Source organism: Amblyraja radiata, chromosome 23 (assembly GCF_010909765.2).
Source record: "Amblyraja radiata isolate CabotCenter1 chromosome 23, sAmbRad1.1.pri, whole genome shotgun sequence".
In the NCBI taxonomy this organism is placed as follows: domain Eukaryota; kingdom Metazoa; phylum Chordata; class Chondrichthyes; order Rajiformes; family Rajidae; genus Amblyraja; species Amblyraja radiata.
Window position 1 is genome coordinate 40,459,965 of NC_045978.1, and position 19,128 is coordinate 40,479,092.

Consider the following 19,128-nt stretch of genomic DNA (forward strand, 5'->3'; position numbering starts at 1 on the left):
ATACACTTCAGAATTCATTATGCTACTACCATCAACAGTTGTATCATCAATGACGATAAGTGAGCCAGTACCTTCAGCAGCCATACATGCCTAGACCATAACACCGTGTTTCACAGATGAGGTGGTATGCTTTGGATCTTGGGCAGTTCCTTCTCTCCTCCATACTCTGCTCTTGCCATCACTCTGATATGTTAATCTTCATCTTATCTGTCCACAAGACCTTTTACCAGAACGGTGGTTGCTCTTTTAAGTACTTTTAAACAAGCTATAATCATGCAGCTAACCAGTGGTTTGCATCTTGCAGTGTAGCCTGTGTATTTCTGTTCATGAAGCCTTCTGCGGAAAGTGGTCATTGACTAATCCACACCTGACTCCTGAAGTGTTTCTGATCTGTCGGACAGGTGTTTGGGAATTTTTCCTTAATTATAGAGAGAATTCTTCTGTCAACTGTGGAGGTCTTCCTTGGCCTGCCAGTCCCTTTGCGATTAGTAAGCTCACCAGTGCTCTTTCTTCTTAATGATGTTCCAAACAGTTGATTTTGGTAAGCCTAAGTTTGGCTTCTTCAGTCTGAAGAAGGATCTCAACCCGAAACATCACCCATTCCTTCTCTCCAGAGACGCTGCCTCACCCGCTGAGTTATTCCAGCATTTTGTGTCCACCTAAGGTTTGGCTGTTGTCTCCAACAGTTTCATTATTGTTTCTCAGTCTCATAATGGCTTCTTTGACTTTCATTGGCATAACTTTGGTCCTCATGTTGATAAACAGCAATAAACATTTCCAAAGGTGATGGAAAGCCTGGAGGAATGACTAGGTGCTGCGAGCTCTCTTACACCTGCATTGAGGAGGCATTTAAACACACCTGAGCAATGACAAACACCTGTGAAGCCATGTGTCCCAAACATTATGGTGTCCTGAAATGGGGGCGACTATGTACAGGTGCGCAACCTTTTATCCGGAGTTCCGGAAACCGAAAAGCTCCGAAAACCGGACATTTTTTCCAGGATGTCGTCTGCACACCAAAGCTCGTGTTTGGCGCCAAACTTGACCCGAAACGACCCACGGTCAACCCAGGTCTGTACTACTGTAGCGGCTGCCTCCTCCCCGGAGACCGGGGAGACACATAAACATCTGTAAATCATTGCTTAAAATTTTAGTCAGTTAGTTTGGAGGGCTTTTATGTGAAGGGGGGGGGGGGGGGGGGGTGAAGGGGGAAACTTTAATTCTTAGTCCCCTACCTGGTCGGAGAGGCGGGAAGCGGGCAATGCCTTACCGGGTCGCCGTGCAATAAGCTCCGGAGCGCTGTGGCCGCCGACTCCCAACATCGCGGAGCTGGGGCTGCGGGCGTCCGGCCGCGGCGGTTGTAGCTCCGACCCCGGCAACTCTACCCCTGGCTGCGCGCCGCTCCAAATCCAGCGCGGCCGGACGCCCGCAGCCCCAGCTCCGCGATGTTGTGTGTCGGCGGCCACAGCGCTCTGGAGCTTACTGCACGGCGACCCGGTAAGGCATTGCCCGCTCCCCGCTGGTATCCCAGCGCTGCGACGCCGCTGACTCCCAACATCGCGGAGCTGGGGCTGCGGGCGGCGCTGGATTTGGAGCGCCGCGCAGCCAGGGGTAGAGTTGCCGGGGTCGGAGCTCCAACCGGCACCGCCCGCGGCCGGACGCCCGCAGCCCCCAGCTCCGCGATGTTGGGAGTCGGCGGCCACAGCGCTCTGGAGCTTACTGCACGGCGACCCGGTAAGGCATTGCCCGCTCCCCGCCTCTCCGACCAAGTAGGGGTCTAAGAATTAAAGTTTCCCCCTTCACCCCCCCCCCACCACATAAAATCCCTCCAAACTAACTGACTAACATTTAAGCAATGATTTACAAAGATTCCCCGATCTCCGGGGAGGAGGCAGCCACTCCAGACTTTTCAAGCCGCCCGCGCTACCTACCTAATCTACGCTAAAATTCTTCCATTCGGAAATCCGAAAAATTCCGAAATCCGAGAAGTGTCTGGTCCTAAGGTTTTCGGATAAAAGGTTGTGCACCTGTATAAACACTGCTGGTGAAACCAAAATGTATAAATGAGGCCTTTATAAAAATCTGACGATGTGCACTTTAACCACATGTGATTTTTTTCTATTACAAATCTCAAATTGTGGTGTACAGAGGCAAATAAATAAATGATGGGTCTTTGTCCCAAACATTATGGAGGGCACTGTATCTACTTCAACCACCACCCAGACACGCTCCAGGCACTCACCACCCAGGGTCGAAACCTGACCGGCACATCTCCTTTAAACTTTACTGCTCTCACCTTAAAGCTAAGGCCTCTAGAACTTGGATTTTTCCATCCTAGGAAAACCATTCTGCCCGTTTTACTTCTATCAGGTCTCCCCACAAACTCCGGCAATCCAGGGAAAACAATCCCAGTCTGTCCAACCTCCCTGTGGCCAATATGCTCCAGGCGTCATTCTGGTAAACCTCCTCTGCACTCTTTCCAAAGACTCCACATCCTTCCTGTACTCGGATGACCAGAACTGCACCCAATACTCCACATGCAGCCGAACCAAAGTCATATAAGCCTGCAACATAACTTCCTTACCCTTATTCTCAAATGTCCCGACCTATGAAAGCAAGCATGCCGTTTGCCTTGTTTACAACTCTATCTACATGTGTTACCAGGATGTTGTGGACTTGGACCCCAAGATGCTCTGTATATTAATGCTGTTATGGGTCATGCCATTAATTGCATGTCTTCCCCTTACATTTGACCTCACATAGAAACATAGAAATTAGGTGCAGGAGTAGGCCATTCGGCCCTTCGAGCCTGCACCGCCATTCAATATGATCATGGCTGATCATCCAACTCAGTATCCTGTACCTGCCTTCTCTCCATACCCCCTGATCCCTTTAGCCACAAGGACCACATCTAACTCCCTCTTAAATATAGCCAATGAACTGGCCTCAACTACCTTCTGTGGCAGAGAATTCCAGAGATTCACCACTCTCTGTGTGAAAAATGTTTTTCTCATCTCGGTCCTGAAAGATTTCCCCCTTATCCTTAAACTGTGACCCCTTGTTCTGGACTTCCCCAACATCGGGAACAATCTTCCTGCATCTAGCCTGTCCAACCCCTTAAGAATTTTGTAAGTTTCTATAAGATCCCCCCTCAATCTTATAAATTCTAGCGAGTACAAGCCGAGTCTATCCAGTCTTTCTTCATATGAAAGTCCTGACATCCCAGGAATCAGTCTGGTGAACCTTCTCTGTACTCCCTCTATGGCAAGAATGTCTTTACTCAGATTAGCAGACCAAAACTGTACGCAATACTCCAGGTGTGGTCTCACCAAGACCCTGTACAACTGCGGTAGAACCTCCCTGCTCCTTTACTCAAATCCTTTTGCTATGAATGCTAACATACCATTCGCTTTCTTCACTGCCTGCTGCACCCGCATGCCTACTTTCAATGGTGTACCATGACACCCAGGTCTCGTTGCCTCCCCTTTTCCTAATCGGCCACCATTCAGATAATAGTCTACTTTCCTGTTTTTGCCACCAAAGTGGATAACCTCACATTTATCCACATTATACTGCATCTGCCATGCATTTGCCCACTCATCCAGCCTATCCAGGTCACCTTGCAGCCTCCTAGCATCCTCCTCCCAGCTAACACTGCCCCCCAGCTTTGTGTCATCCGCAAACTTGGAGATGTTGCATTCAATTCCCTCGTCCAAATGATTAATATATATTGTAAATAGCTGGGGTCCCAGCACTGAGCCTTGCGGTACCCCACTAGTCACTGCCTGCCATTGTGAAAAGGACCCGTTTACTCCTACTCTTTGCTTCCTGTCTGCCAGCCAGTTCTCTATCCACATCAATACTGAACCCCCAATACCGTGTGCTTTAAGTTTTCATACTAGTCTCTTATGTGGGACCTTGTCGAAAGCCTTCTGAAAGTCCAGATATAACACATCCACTGGTTCTCCCTTATCCACTCTACTAGTTACATCCTCGAAAAATTCTATAAGATTCGTCAGACATGATTTACCTTTCATAAATCCATGCTGACTTTGTCCAATGAATTCACCACTTTCCAAATGTGCTGCTATCCCATCTTTAATAACTGACTCTAGCAGTTTCCCCACTACCGATGTTAGACTAACTGGTCTGTAATTCCCCGTTTTCCCACTCCCTCCCTTTTTAAAAAGTGGGGTTACATTAGCTACCCTCCAATCCTCAGGAACTACTCCAGAATCTAAAGAGTTTTGAAAAATTATCATTAATGCATCCACTATTTCTGCGGCTACTTCCTTAAGTACTCTGGGATGCAGCGTATCTGGCCCTGGGGATTTATCGGCCTTTAATCCATTCAATTTACCTAACACCACTTCCCGGCTAACCTGGATTTCACTCAGTTCCTCCATCTCATTTGACCCCCGGTCCTCTGCTATTTCCGGCAGATTATTTATGTCTTCCTTAGTGAAGACAGAACCAAAGTAGTTATGCAATTGGTCTGCCATGTCTTTGTTCCCCATGATCAATTCACCTGTTTCTGACTGCAAGGGACCTACATTTGTTTTAACTAATCTTTTTCTCTTCACATATCTATAATAACTTTTGCAGTCAGTTTTTATGTTCCCTGCCAGTTTTCTTTCATAATCTATTTTCCCTTTCCTAATTAAGCCTCTTGTCCTCCTCTGCTGGACTCTGAATTTCTCCCAGTCCTCTGGTAGGCTGCTTTTTCTGGCTAATTTGTATGCTTCATCTTTTGTTTTGATACTATCCCTGATTTCCCTTGTTATCCACGGATGCACTACCTTCCCTGATTTATTCTTTTGCCAAACTGGGATGAACAATTGTTGTAATTCATCCATGCAGTCTTTAAATGCCTTCCATTGCATATCCACCATCAACCCTTTAAGAATCAATTGCCAGTCTATCTTGGCCAATTCACATCTCATACCCTCAAAGTTACCTTTCTTTAAGTTCAGGACCCTTCAGGACCATCACCTCACCCTTGCTCAGATTAAACTCCATCTGTCATTTCTCTGCTCATTTCTGTAGCTGATCTACATCCTACTGACTGTCCACGATTCCAGCAACCTTGGTGTCATCTGCAAACTCACATACAAAACCAGGTTAACATGGACAAGTTGGACCAAAGAGCCTGTTCTGACACTGTAAGACTCCATGGTAAATCCACTGACAACGCACACAAGAACTGTGAGCAGTTCATGTTATAGGAAGAATCTGGAGGCTTTGGAGAGGGTGCAGAAGAGGTTCATCGGGATGCTGAGTGGATTGAAGAGCATTAGCTATAAGGAGAGATTGAAAAATTTGGATTTTTTTCTCTGGAGCGTCAATGGCTGTGGGGCAACTCGCTATAAGCCTATTTTCCCCAGGATGGAAACACCTGAGGGCACACTTTTAAGGCAAGAGGTGGAACGTTTCAAGGAGATCTATGTGGCAAGTTTTCTTTTACACACAAAGAATGAAACCTGCTGCCAAGGAAGGTGCATAAACAACAGCAATGTTTAAGAGGCATTTTGACAAACACATGAACAATCATCTGCCAATCAACCCCCCCTCACCCATATCCACCTATCACTTGCCAGGCTTTGTCCAGCTACCACCTCTCTCACAGCTTTCACCCTCCTACTACAATCAATCTGAAGGAGGATCCCGACCTTAAACCTCACCTGCCCATGTACTCCAGAGATGCTGCCTGACCCACTCAATCATTCAAGCACTTTACGTCTTTTCAGGTAGTTGAGAGATCTCGACCATGTACAGGCAGATGGGATTAGTTTAATATAGCAATATAGTCCACACACACATGGCAGGCTAAAGGGCTTGCTCCTGTGCAAAACAGAAAATACTGGAGGAATCCAGAGGGTCAGACAGCATTTGTGAAGGGGTCTTGTGCTGCACTTCTATTATCAGCAGCAGAACAAGCAATCACATAAGTAGGAATTTACTAGAGAGCCGATGTGGATTTGTTGAAGGCAATTCATATCAACTAACTTGATATAGTTTGCTTAATGAAGTAGAGTCAGAGGTAAATGCTGTTGATCTTGTGTGCATGGGATCCAGAAGGCATGTGATAAAAGTGTCTTCTGATAGGATTGCCATGGAATGAAAGAGAAAATAGCTGTGTGAATGGGAAATTGGCCTATTAACAGAAAGCAGGGAATAGCATTGGAAAGCAGTTTATTTGAGGTAGAGCAAATTGAACCATGGAGTTCCTGAAGGAGTGGTGTTAGGATCAATGCTTTTCATATCATATCTATCTATCTATATACTATTAAAACTGTGTGTGTGTGTGTGTCTGCCAAAACCAGACGCAAAAATGCAGATTTTTTACCATTTCGCTAGCGATTTCACTTTTACATTCGCTCATCCACTCCTCATTAACTTTAGTCATTTTTTCTGTACACATTTTAAATAAAATCCTTCCCCCCACCCCCACTCACTCACTTTTTCGCCTCACGCTGGGCACCTTCTCATCGCATGCCTCGCGCGACCATAACCGCTGCCGCCGCCCGGCTCTCCTCCAAAAACGCCGAGATTTTTACAATTTCACTAGCGATTTTACTTCCTCCACTCCCCCCCCCCCCCAGTCGGCCCGCAGGCGCATTAAGGGCGAAACCCTTCTTCAGACTATGTCAACCAATAGTATGCCTCCAAGTACGTTCACGCCACGGCTCGCGCTGCTGAGCCCCCCTCCTCTCTCCCCCCTCCTCCTCTCTCTCGCCCCCCCTCCTCCTCTCCCCCTTCCCCTCTCTACCCCCCTCACCCCCCCCGTCTCCCCTTCACCCTGCCCGCTCTCCTCCCCATCCTCATCCCCCTCTCTCTCCCTTCCCCCCTCCCCACTCTCTCCCCATCTCCTCCTCCCCTCCTCACGCACCCATCCTCTCCTCCTCCCCTCCACCCCCCTCTCCCTCTGTCTCTTGCCCCTCTCTGTCTCTCCCCATTCTCTCTCTGCCCTCACTCTCAACCCCCCCCCCCCCCCCTCTAGACGCGCCTGCGAGTTGGGGGCTATGCGTCAGTGGATAGGGCGGTTATGGGGTAAAAGGAGCAAATTAATAATATTAATATAATATCAAGGGGGGTAGTTAGCGTGTGTGCGGGGCGCCCCCCTCCCGCCCCCCACAACCGCACATTAGGGGAACAGACTCACTCTGATAAAACTCTGATCTTGGATGTTTAGCTGTGGGGATGTTTGCTTGCTTGAAACTTTTCTTTGATTCACACCTCCTCGAAAAACCCGATGTGGTAACGGTGAAATTTTTACATATTCCGGTGGAGATTTACCTCATGATTTCAAAATCCCCTCATCTGTAAATTTGATACATTATTCCCCCAGTTGTTTACTAAAATTGTTCACCAATCTGACATATTTTTTAAATCTAACGAGCTGGATGACATCACAATGTCTTTGCTCCTCGCGGCCAGCTGCCTCTGCTCAGCCTGCTGGGCATGGGCATTGTTTCCACGAGCTGCTAGTTACGTGCCCCCCCCCCCCCCCCGCCTCTGGATTGAAGCCGGTGACGAGTTACGTTAAACACCCCCCCTCCGACTCAGTCATTTTGTCGCCTCACGACTCAGTCCACTCGCACTTTAAAAAAAAAATGTTTTGGTCAGCACTACCCCCCCCCCCCCTCCACATCCCCCTCCCTCATCCTCCCCCACACTCCCCCCTCTCCTCCCCCTCCCTCTCCATTTGCCCCCCACTCCCATCCCCCTCCCTCGCCCCTTCTCACCCCCTTCCCCCTCTCCTCTCTCCCTCCACCCCTCTGCCCTCCCTTTACCCCCCCTCTGCCCTCCCTTTACCCCCCCCTCCCCTCCACCTCCCCCCTCTCACCCCCGTGTGTGTGTGTGGGGGGTGGTTAGTGCATGTGTGATCTAGTAAAATATTAAATCTCTTGAGGGCTGGTTGTGCAAGATATAATTTACAAATCTGCAGATTATACAAAATTCAGAAGGAAAATGAACAGTAGCAGATGACCTGAACGAGATGTGTTCAGGTTGGTGGGTGGGCTGATAGATAGATGGCAAGTGAAGTTCAAGGCTTAGAAATACCATAAAGAATTTCAAAAGGCAACATAAATTTGAGGCCACAATCCTAAAAGTGGCACAACAACAGAGATCTGAGGGTATGTGCTAGTTATCTGGCTGTGGAACAGCAAGTTGAGAAAGTTGTTGAACAAAAACAATGAAATTATGATGAATTCATAACGTACTAGTTATTATATCCAGTTTCAAGGGCCACACCTGGTGAGATGCAAAAGTTTTGGAAGTTGCAAAAGATATATACTCGAGTTCGAGACTAGTTATGAAGGTAGTTTGGAGAAGCTGACCAGATGTTGCAAGGGAGTCTGATAAAGGTAATTTAAATTCAGGAAGAGCTCGGCAGAGTAGCTAGAAATAAATTATTTCTACTGGAAGGGTTAAGAAAAAACATAAATGAATGTGATTGGCAAAAGACCGAAAAAGAAAGCAACTTTAAAAAAAAAACAACCAAATGGCGAGGATATGGAATGTAATAATGGAGGCAGATTCAATTGTTGCATTCAAAATGCAAAATGGATAATCATGTCATAAATAATGGGAGCGGAATTAGGCCATTCAGCCCATCAAGTCTACTCCGCCATTCAATCATGGCTAATCTATCTTTTCCTCCTAACCCCATTCTCCTGCCTTGTCCCCATTACCCTTAACACCCGTACTAATCAAGAAATTGCTCGGCCAGAGCTTCCCCTTCCGCAATACAACCATTTTTGATTCCGAACCGACTTTTCCTCCATCTTCTCTTTAACTGCGTTTTAACTTTTGTAAAACTATTACTCTAATATTCAATTGAAAAAATAAATTTTGGCATTGTGTCATCAGATTACAGAGACAGGATTTCTATTACATTTTATTGCAATGCAATAAAAGCTTAAGTGTTACTGCTTAAAAGGAAGCCTGAGTATTTGCATTTCAACCTACTGATGCCTTTATTGATGGTTTATTTCGGTTTTGTTTATTGTCACGTGTACCGAGGTACAGTGAAAAGCTTTTGTTGCGTGTTATCCAGTCAGCAGAAAGACAACACATTATTACAATAACTATACATGATAGAGGATATCATTAAATCCATGAGAAAAAGTCAGATCTGCTCTCCTGACCACCAAACAAGGCTTTCATTTCTGTAGCACCTTTCATTACGTCCGGACATCCAACAGCATTATCCAGACAATAAAACCATAGCAAGCTTCCACACACACAATAAGCAGATCATCTGTTAGAACTATGCTGGTGGAAAGTTCAACATTGACCTCAAGAAAACAACGAGAATTTTCTGACAAAGTACATCGCATCTTGGTACTATTGCAATAGTTACCTGTGAGTCCTGTGCAATTAATCGAGGCCCACAGTGGAAACCACAAATACAGTGCCCTCCATAATGTTTGGGACAAAGACCCATTATTGATTTATTTGCCTCTGGGCTCCACAATTTGAGATTTGTAATAGAGAAAAAAAAATCACATGTGGTTAAAGTGCACGTTGTCAGATTTTATTAAAGGCCATTTTTATACATTTTGGTTTCACCAAGTAGAAATTACAGCTGTGCTTATACACAGTCCTCCCATTTCAGGGCACCATAATGTTTGGGACACATGGCCTGACTAAACATGACTACTTTAATATGCATGACACTGCTGTGTCCCAAACATTATGGTGCCCTGAAATGGGGGGGCTATGTATAAGCACAGCTGTAATTTCAACTTAGTGAAACCAAAATGTATAAAAATGGCCTTTATTAAAATCGGACCATGTGCACTTTAACCACATGTAATTTTTTCTTATACAAATCTCAAATTGTGGAGTACAGAGGCAAATAAATAAATGATGGGTCTTTGTCCCAAACATTATGGAGGGCACTGTAACTTAACACTGCAATCACCATTCAAATGAGCTGTCATGCACTTTTTAAATTATTAGAGCCAAATATTTACTGTTATTTTAAATCAAGGAATGATATAAACACAAAGGTGGCATTGAAATGATCCAACACAAAATTCAAAAAATAGTTTGTCATGCATTCGAGACGGTGCTACTGGCTGGAGCAGCATTTCTGCCCTATGCCCCTTGAATCAGGGAGCTTGGTTAGGCAATTTATAGCACAATGCTGCAAGTCTGGAGTGTAAACCAGGCTGAGTAAAGATGGCAAATTTCCTTCCTTGAAGTACATTAGTAGAAGGATCAGATTTAATGACAATCTGCTCATTCCAAGGTCACCTTAACAAACCTGATTTTTATCCCAAATTTATTTAATTACTTGAATTCAAATCCCTCAGATGCCATGCTGGAAATCAAATTGATACCTCCAGATCAATAATCCACATATCTCAGTACTAATCCAGTAATCTAACGAGCCACCATATCCCTGCAATATAGCTGATCCAACAAGCAAATCAATCCATCTTGCCTCTGGCCTAAAACCTGGTCTGAGAAACTTGGTATCAGTTTAAAATCTCATACATCTTCCATTAAAAAAAGCATTGTTAGAAATGATTTCAACCCACTGATTGCTTGAAGAGTTCAGATGAAAACCTCCAAATCAGTTGGTTCATATTATGTAAACCTCACCTACCTGATTAACCAGTAACCCACTAAGTTATCCAGCATTCCATATATAGGAATATTATCAGCGCAATATTATCCTTCAAGTTATATAAAAACATAGAAAATAGGTGCAGGAGTAGGCCATTCGGCCCTTCGAGCCTGCACCGCCATTCAATATGATCATGGCTGATCATCCAACTCAGTATCCTGTACCTGCCCTCTCTCCATACCCCCTGATCCCTTTAGCCACAAGGGCCACATCTAACTCCCTCTTAAATATAGCCAATGAACTGGCCTCAACTACCTTCTGTGGCATGGAGTTCCAGATATTCACCACTCTCCGTGTGAAAAATGTTTTTCTCATTTCGGTCCTAAAGGATTTCCCCTTTATCCTTAAACTGTGACCCCTTGTCCTGGACTTCCCAAACATCGGGAACAATCTTCCTGCATCTAGCCTGTCCAACCCCTTAAGAATTTTGTAAGTTTCTATAAGATCCCCCCTCAATCTTCTAAATTCTAGCGAGTACAAGGCGAGTCTATCCAGTCTTTTTTCATATGAAAGTCCTGACATCCCAGGAATCAGTCTGGTGAACCTTCTCTGTACTCCCTCTATGGCAAGAATGTCTTTCCTCAGATTTGGAGACCAAAACTGTACGCAACACTCCAGGTGTGGTCTCACCAAGACCCTGTACAACTGCAGTAGAATCTCCCTGCTCCTATACTCAAATCCTTTTGCTATGAATGCCAACATACTAGTCTTCACTGCCTGCTGCACCTGCATGCCTACTTTCAATGACTGGTGTACCATGACACCCAGGTCTCGTTGCATCTCCCCTTTTCCTAATTGGCCATCATTTAGGTAAGTCTACTTTCCTGTTTTTGCCACCAAAGTGGATAACCTCACATTTATCCACATCTCCCCAACGCAGCTCAGTGCACCATCCCAAATATTCTGAGTAGCTAAAATTCAGGCCTGATGCAAAATAAAGCTACTGTCCCAAATGCTTCAGTTGATAAAATCAAAGGCATCTTTACCACTGTATGAGAATCTGATTTAAGCAGTGCAAAGAACAGTGCCAATTGCAACAGGATGTTCATTGCATCTAGAATTGCATGTACCTCAATGTACTGGTGCATGTGACAATAAGGACAACATGATTTTTTTTAAATTACTTTTATGATAAAGAAATGACTCAGTGAAAGCATCTCAGTTTGGATAATTAAAGCTGTCCTACAGTAAACCCCTTTGTTCTTCAAAGGCCAAGATCATATCATACTGCCTCCTTCCCAAAACCCCCAAACTGTTTCTAATTCCTAAGAAAAATGACAGGAATAACCAACAATCAGTGGTATGAAGAGGCCGGCCACAAAGGCATCATTAAGTCGACACTCATCCTGGCACACCTGAAAGTCAGAACACAAGGCTAACTTAGACAAGAATCTAAACTCTCACCAGTACAGAATATATTCCCATTATCATGGAGTCATAGGGCCCTACAGCACAGAAAAAGGCCCTTCAGCCCAACCAAGATGCTCCATCATCTTGGGCTCTTCCAATGCAGTCATGGAATCAGAACAAACAGGAAGGCCCAAACATGCCTGTGCCAGCTGAGCTATTCAATTAGTCCTGCTCCCCTCCTGGCAGCTCCCCACTCTCCCACCCTTTCTGACTTGGTGGTGCAGCAGTAGAGTCACTGCCTTACAGCTCCAGGGACCAGAGTTCAATCCTGACTATGGGTGCTGTCTGTATGGAGGTTGTACATTCTCCCCGTGACCTACGTAGGTTTTCTCTGGGAGGTCCTGTTTCCTCCCACACTCCAAAGACGTACAAGTTTTTAGGTTAATTGGCTTGGTGTAAACTGTAAATTGTCCCTAATGCGTGTAGGACAGTGTTGGTGTGTGGGGATCGCTGGTCGGCGTGGACTTGGTGGGCCGAAGGGCCCGTTTCCACGCTAAAAAACAAAAAGGGCGGCCACGGTGGCACAGCGGTAGTGTTGCTGCCGTACAGCGCCAGAGACCTGGATTCGATCCCGACTACAGGTGCTGTCTGTACGGAGTTTGTACGTTCTCCTCATGGATATGGCTTTGCTGCACTTTCCTACCACTGTTGACTAAGTCACTCATAGTCAGAAAGTTTACAAAATGGCACATTCAAATGTTATTATGAATCACTGCTTGGGCACACGATAAGCTATAGCTGGCCTTACAGAGCCATACCCAGAGGAGATGCTCAGAACATCACACTGCAAATGTACACAGAGCATTCCTATTAACCATAGAGTCCTACTGTCTTCCCTAAGCCCAATCCAAAAATGTGTCTGAAAGAGAATCTTCAAATTCTGCACATTTCTTCTAGTCCATGCTGAAAACAAATGCTAAGTAACAAACAAGGACAAAGTGAGGCAAGGGAACCCAAGCAAAGACTTGTCACAACATCCTAAACAACTCACTCACTCAGGAGCGGCCATGACGGGTCGGAAGGTGAAGCTGGAGCTGGAGAAAAAGAGGGGGCGTGGTGTATGCCAACGGGAGAGGACAGGAGCCTCAAAGAGGGGCAGAGGTCAGGGGAAGCCACAAGGCAGGGGCAGTGAGAAGTCAGAGGTGAGGCAAGTAACAGATGACTGGAGCAGGGGGTTACTGGGAGCAGTGTAGGGGCAATAGGTAACAGGCACTGGTTGTTGGTTGCAAAGGGCTGGCACTGGCTGCACTGGAGAATGGACAAGATAGAGCTGAACAGAAGACGAAGTGGGGAGTAACAAGGATGAATGGAGGGGTTCATGGGCGTTGGAATTAGTAGGCTTTAGCTGCAAAAACCAGGTGCCAAAAGCAATCAGGGACAACAGAGAGGAAAGGGACAAAGGGACAGCAGATGGAGGTTACAGTACAACACAGGAAAAGCAGAGCAGGGTAAATGTGGAAACAAAGAACTGCAGATGGTGGTTTAAAGAAAAGACACAAAGTGCTGGAGTAGCTCAGCGGGTCAGGCAGCATTGTGCAGAACATGATATGTGATGTTTAGAGTCGGGATCCTTCTTCCTCTGCAGGCCCGGGGCTGGGTTACTGGTCCACAAGCTCTATAGGTAGGGATGATGGGAACAGGGCTACGGGAACACAGCACAATGGGATTAGGCGGGTACAGGACAATAGTGGGGCTGGGGGACAGCAAGCAGGAGAGGGGAGATGGAGCAGGTTGGTACATAGCTAAGGGGCAACGTTTGAAAGTGTGACTGAGATGGAGCTAGGTAAGATGGGCACAGTGGATCGAGGATGGCAGGCAACAGGCTTCGCAGTGACACATATTTTGATAAGGAGCAAGATTTAGACTTTAGAGATACAGTGCGGATACAGGCCCTTCGGCCCATCGAGTCTGCGCTGACCCTGTACACTAGCACTGTCCTACACACTGGGGACAATTTACAATATTACCAAAGTCAATTAACCTACAAACCTGCATGTCTTTGGATTAGGGAAGGAAACTGGAGAACCCAAAGAAAAATCACACGGTCATAGAGAGAACGTACAAACTCTGTGCAGGCAGCACTCGCAATCAGGATGGAACCCGGGTCTCTGGCGCTGTAAGGCAGCAACTGTACCATTGCGTCACAGTGTTACCCCACAGGGGAGTTGGCTTGTGATTGTGCCCACACCCTCTGTTTGAGGATGTGATGGCTATGTACAACAAGGGGTGCCAAACTGGGTTGAAGGGATGGGTGGCCTGGCAGGATAGGTTGGAGCGGGTGAGCTTGGCTGGGCAAGGGGAAAACATTAAGCTGGGACGTTGTGGATGATCTATGCCGGAGGGAGTGGGGGCAGAAGACAATTGGGGGTGTGCACTGCGAGGGAGTGGGAGCAGGTAGGGGGAGGGTGTGGGTCCAAGGGAGGCGGTAGCTGGCAGGAGGAGGAGTGTGGGGGCAAGGGGGAGGAGGCAGTGGCTGGGGGGAGGGGGCAGTTGGTGTGGGCGGAGTGGCTGGGGGAAGGGGGCAGGGAGAGGGCAGTGAGAGAGGGAGGGGGCAGTGGGAGATGGGGTAGTGGCCAGGAGAGGGGGAAGTGACGGGGAGAAGGGGCAGTGGGGGAGGGGGCAGTGGCCGGGGAAGGGGCGGAAGAAGCGGCTGGGGGGGGGGAGGGGGCAGCGGCCGGGGGGAGGGGGAGGTGGCAGTGGCTGGGGCCAGGGGAGGGTGGGGGAGGGGGCGGTGGGGGAGGGGGCAGGAGGGGGGGGACACCGGGGGGAGGGGGGGGACCGGGGAGAGGGGGGGAGGGGGAGGGGGGGAGGGGGAGCGGGGGGGGAGGGGCAGGTGGGGCAGGCGGGAGGGAAGGGAGGGGGGAGGGATGCGGGGGAGGGGGCACAGAGGCGAGGGGGGGGGGGGGGGGGGGCGTGGGGGAGGGGGGCCGGAGGGGGGTGGGGGGGGGGGGGGGGAGGGGAGCGAGAGAGGGGGGGGGGGGGAGGGGGAAGGGGGGAGGGGGGGGTGAGGAGAGGGGGGGGGGGGGCAGTGGCGGGGGGAGGGGGCAGCGGCAGGGGGTCGGGGGAGGGCAGCGGCCGGGGGGTGGGGGAGGGGGCAGTGGGGGAGGGGACAGTGGCTGGGGGGGGTGGGGGAGGGGCAGCGGCCGGGGGGTGGGGGAGGGGGCAGTGGGGGAGGGGGCAGCGGCCGGGGGGAGGGGGAGGTGGAGGAGGGGGCAGTGGCTGGGGGGAGGGGGCAGCGGCCGGGGGGTGGGGGAGGGGGTGGCGGCCGGGGGGAGGGGGCGGTGGCCGCAGGTGGGGCCGCTCCCGGCCGAGGACGTCCATCCCCGCGCTCAGGTGGGCTGCAGACTTGGGGAAGGTGCAGGAGGGGGTAGAGGGGCGGGCGGCAGCAGCGAGTGGGCGGAATAGCAAAGTTACCATAAGTACTTACCTAAAATGGCCACTGGCGTGGCCACAACACAAGCAGCTTTTATTTGGGAACTTTGCTGCCGACGGAGCTCGGGCTGCGGCGCAACGCAACCTGCTAGCGGAAGGCCCGCCCCCATTCGTCCCGCCCTACGCGCTTCCGCCACGCCCATTGGCCGCGCCGCCCGCCCTTCACAAGGCAGCACCCGCCATTGGTGGGCTAAGCTGTCCGTCATCGCGGCACGCCAGTGGTTCCGGTCGGCGGCCAGCGCATGCGCACGGCCACCCTCCATTGTGTATTTGCATGTCTGTGAGCGCCCGCGGGATTGGCCGCGTCGGCCACTGACCGGCAGCGCAAACAAAGAGCCCGCAGCCGGCAAACCCGCGCCGGCACCGCGCGCACACACATGCATCCTCACCAATGCAACAAGGGACAACACATGCAATCCTGAGCCCACCCAGCCACACTTTGTGCGAGCTCCTCTTTTCCTTATTCCTCTTTCTGCTCCATCCAACTCTCACTCTCCCTCCTTCCCCCGCTGCCCGCTCGGCCAATGAGGAGCGCGGTTGTTGGGCGGCCTGGGCCCGGACGTGGACAATGTCCCGCGTTTGGCCCCCGGCTCCTCGCCACCAAAGATACTAGAGGCAAAGATCTTAGCTCCGCTATAGGATCTTTGCTAGAGGTGCCTCCAATAATCTTTGCTCGCCGCCGTCCCCCTCCTCCACACCACCCCTGCCCCCGGCTCCTCAACACCACCCCTGCCCCCGGCTCCTCAACACCACCCCTGCCCCCGGCTCCTCAACACCACCCCTGCCCCCGGCTCCTCAACACCACCCCTGCCCCCGGCTCCTCAACACCACCCCTGCCCCCGGCTCCTCAACACCACCCCTGCCCCCGGGCCCCGGCCCCTCAACACCACCCCTGCCCCCGGCTCCTCAACACCACCCCTGCCCCCGGCTCCTCAACACCACCCCTGCCCCCGGGCCCCGGCTCCTCAACACCGTCCCCCTCCCGCAGAGGGTTCCACACGACCAGGCTGCACCCCAGTGCAGTGCCACCAGTGGGAATCTCACCCCAGCCGCAAGCTGCACATTAGAGTATTTTTAATGGGGTTTAAATTAATCCTCAAGTAGGGAAACTTAAGGCACAAACTATTCCTATTCTCTGAATGTAATTTCTCTAATATTGTATTGCAAATAGAGAGGATCTTGCATTTACTATCATGAACTACACGAATGCCAAACTTCCCCTGGTTTATATTTCATTTGATTTGGTTTATTCTAGATTCTGGGGTTCCCGAAAAAGGGTCCTGACCTGAAACGTAGCCAATCAATTCTCTCCACAGATACTGCCTGACCTTTTTGAGTTCCTCCAGCACTTTGTATTTTACACAAGATTTCAGCATCTGCAGTTCCTAGTGTCTCGTGGTGTTTGCTGGCAAGCTGACTACACAATGAGTTAAGGAAGCACAAGGAGTAGGAGCAGGGGTGGGTTAGATAAACCTCGCTGTTCAAGGCTGATCTGCCGTTTGGGGAAAGTGGGAAAGAGTCTGGTCATTCAGGGGTCTGGAACACTTCCACAAGACATCTGACGTTGCCAAGAGTCATACTTTCTGCCCCACTACGTTGCTGAGATACCTGTTTGGTATAGAGCATAGAAGCTGGTGTGCAGAGAATGAGTGCTGGAATTGGCCCACTGTGTCAGCCAATCTAACTAATCCCATCTGCCGGCACATGCTCTGTATCTGTCTGAATGCCTCTTATATGTTGCCATGGTATCTGCTTCCATCCAGGCAACTGCCTGGTAAACTCTAAAATCTTTCAGGAGTTTTTTCTGCAGGTGAAGGTTGGGCTTACACAGTAAAGTTGAGAATACGAGAGCTGTTATCAAGGATTCTAAGTGGGGAGGGCGGACAGTGTGGTTTCTGGCCATTTCCCCTCACAAACATGTTTAGGCCGAGGGACATTGTCTATTTTGAGAAAGAGATGAATAGAAAGGTGTGCTATCAAAAAATTGGGAATCGTTTGAATTATTTACTCCTGAGAGTTGTGTATATGGGTTCAAGCGAATAAGCAAGAAAAGGGATCAAAAGCACCAATGATTTGTTCAACAGCAGAGCAGCTTCGAATGGTCAACGGCCTTGTCCTGCTGCTGTTTCTAATCCTCGTCTGATCGATAGGTATATTTTATATCTGAGAGTACAGTATATGTTAGTGCTCCCTGGGGAAGGTTTAAGCTGGTTGACAGGAGATGGCAACCTGAGAGCAGAGGTGGGACAGAATAGAATACTTTATTGTCACAAGTGACAGTGAAATTCTTTGCTTGTCTACCCAATGTATACAAATAGCGGCTACTTACGGCATTGAAAAAGTTACAAAGTACGCTGGCTCCTCCTTTTGTTCTCCCCCACACCGCAGTTCTCCCACGCCGGGTCCCCATTGTCCTTTGTTCCCCCCCTATTGTCCATTGTTCTGCCCCCACCTCCCTCACGGTGGATTCCCCCACGCCAGGTCCTTCATTGTTCTTCCCCCCCCCCCCCCTCATGACACTCACAGAGTGAGAGTTACAAAGCTGGAAGTGGAGGTTAGAGATGTGGTCAGCAAAGACACAGGTATGCAGCAGAGCAGGTCCAGGTACAGAAGTATGGCAAAGGCGATGTTTAGTTTAGATTACAACACGGAAACAGGCCCTTCGGCCCGCCAAGTCCACACCAACCAGCGGTCACCTGTTCACATTATTTCATGTTAGCCCACTTTCTCACTCATTCTCTGCACACAAGTGCCAATTTTACAGAGTCCAAGTAGTCTACAAACCTGAGTAGCTTACTTATATATAGACACTCTATCTAGATCCAGGCTACATGTACAACACAGGGGCGGATTACCCCCATAAACAGACACATTGCAAGGTGACCAAAGCTGAGCACTAAATGCTTCAGCAGATCTGTCAGGAAGGACAGATGAAGATGAAGTGATGTTGTTGTTGAAGGGCGAGACCGGAACAGTAGTTGGGAAGGATCTGGGATCAACAGAGTGGAATTAGAATCAGTTTGGGTGGAGCCAAGAAGGATCTAATGGCAGAACACGTTGGTGGGAGTGGTGTATCAGCTCCAGTCAGCACAGTGAGGTAGGGCACACATAAGTTTAGTGATACAGCACGGAAACAGGCTCTTCAGCCGATCATGTCCATGCCGACCAGCGATCCCCATACACTAGCACTATCCTACACACTTGGGACAATTTACAATTTTTACCGAAGCCAATTAACCTTCAAACCTGTACGTCTTTGGAGTGTGGGAGGAAACCGGAGCAGCAGAGGAAACTCACGCAAACATACAAACTCTGTACAGACAGCACCCGCAGACAGGATCAAACCTATGTCTCTGGCACTGTAAAGCAGCAACTGTACCGCAGTGACGTCCTATAAATGAGGACATTAGAGTGCGTGTTGCACGGGTGGAATAGGATTCATGTTAACTTTAACCTACATGTAGAGTGGGCAAATTAATTTACTGACCAAGTAGAATGTGAATTCCTGGAATAAAGATGAGATGTACTTATGGAGACACAACAGATTACAGGCACTGGAACCTGGGACAAAATTCTTCAAAGTGCTGGAGGTACTCAGCAGGTCAGGCATCGTCTGTGGAGGCAGAGGGACGGTCAACGTTTGG

General features: G+C 49.0%; 1 protein-coding gene across 1 annotated transcript in view; it reads right to left on the bottom strand.

Moving 5' to 3' along the window:
• LOC116986506 (chromodomain-helicase-DNA-binding protein 6-like) overlaps positions 1-15,588 on the bottom strand; it is a 162,372-nt gene extending 146,784 nt beyond the window's left edge. Inside the window, exon 1 of the mRNA XM_033042111.1 lies at positions 15,480-15,588. The gene's annotated coding sequence lies outside the window, so the exon portion shown is untranslated. The remainder of the gene's footprint in view (positions 1-15,479) is intronic.
• Between the last annotated feature and the right edge of the window lie 3,540 nt (positions 15,589-19,128).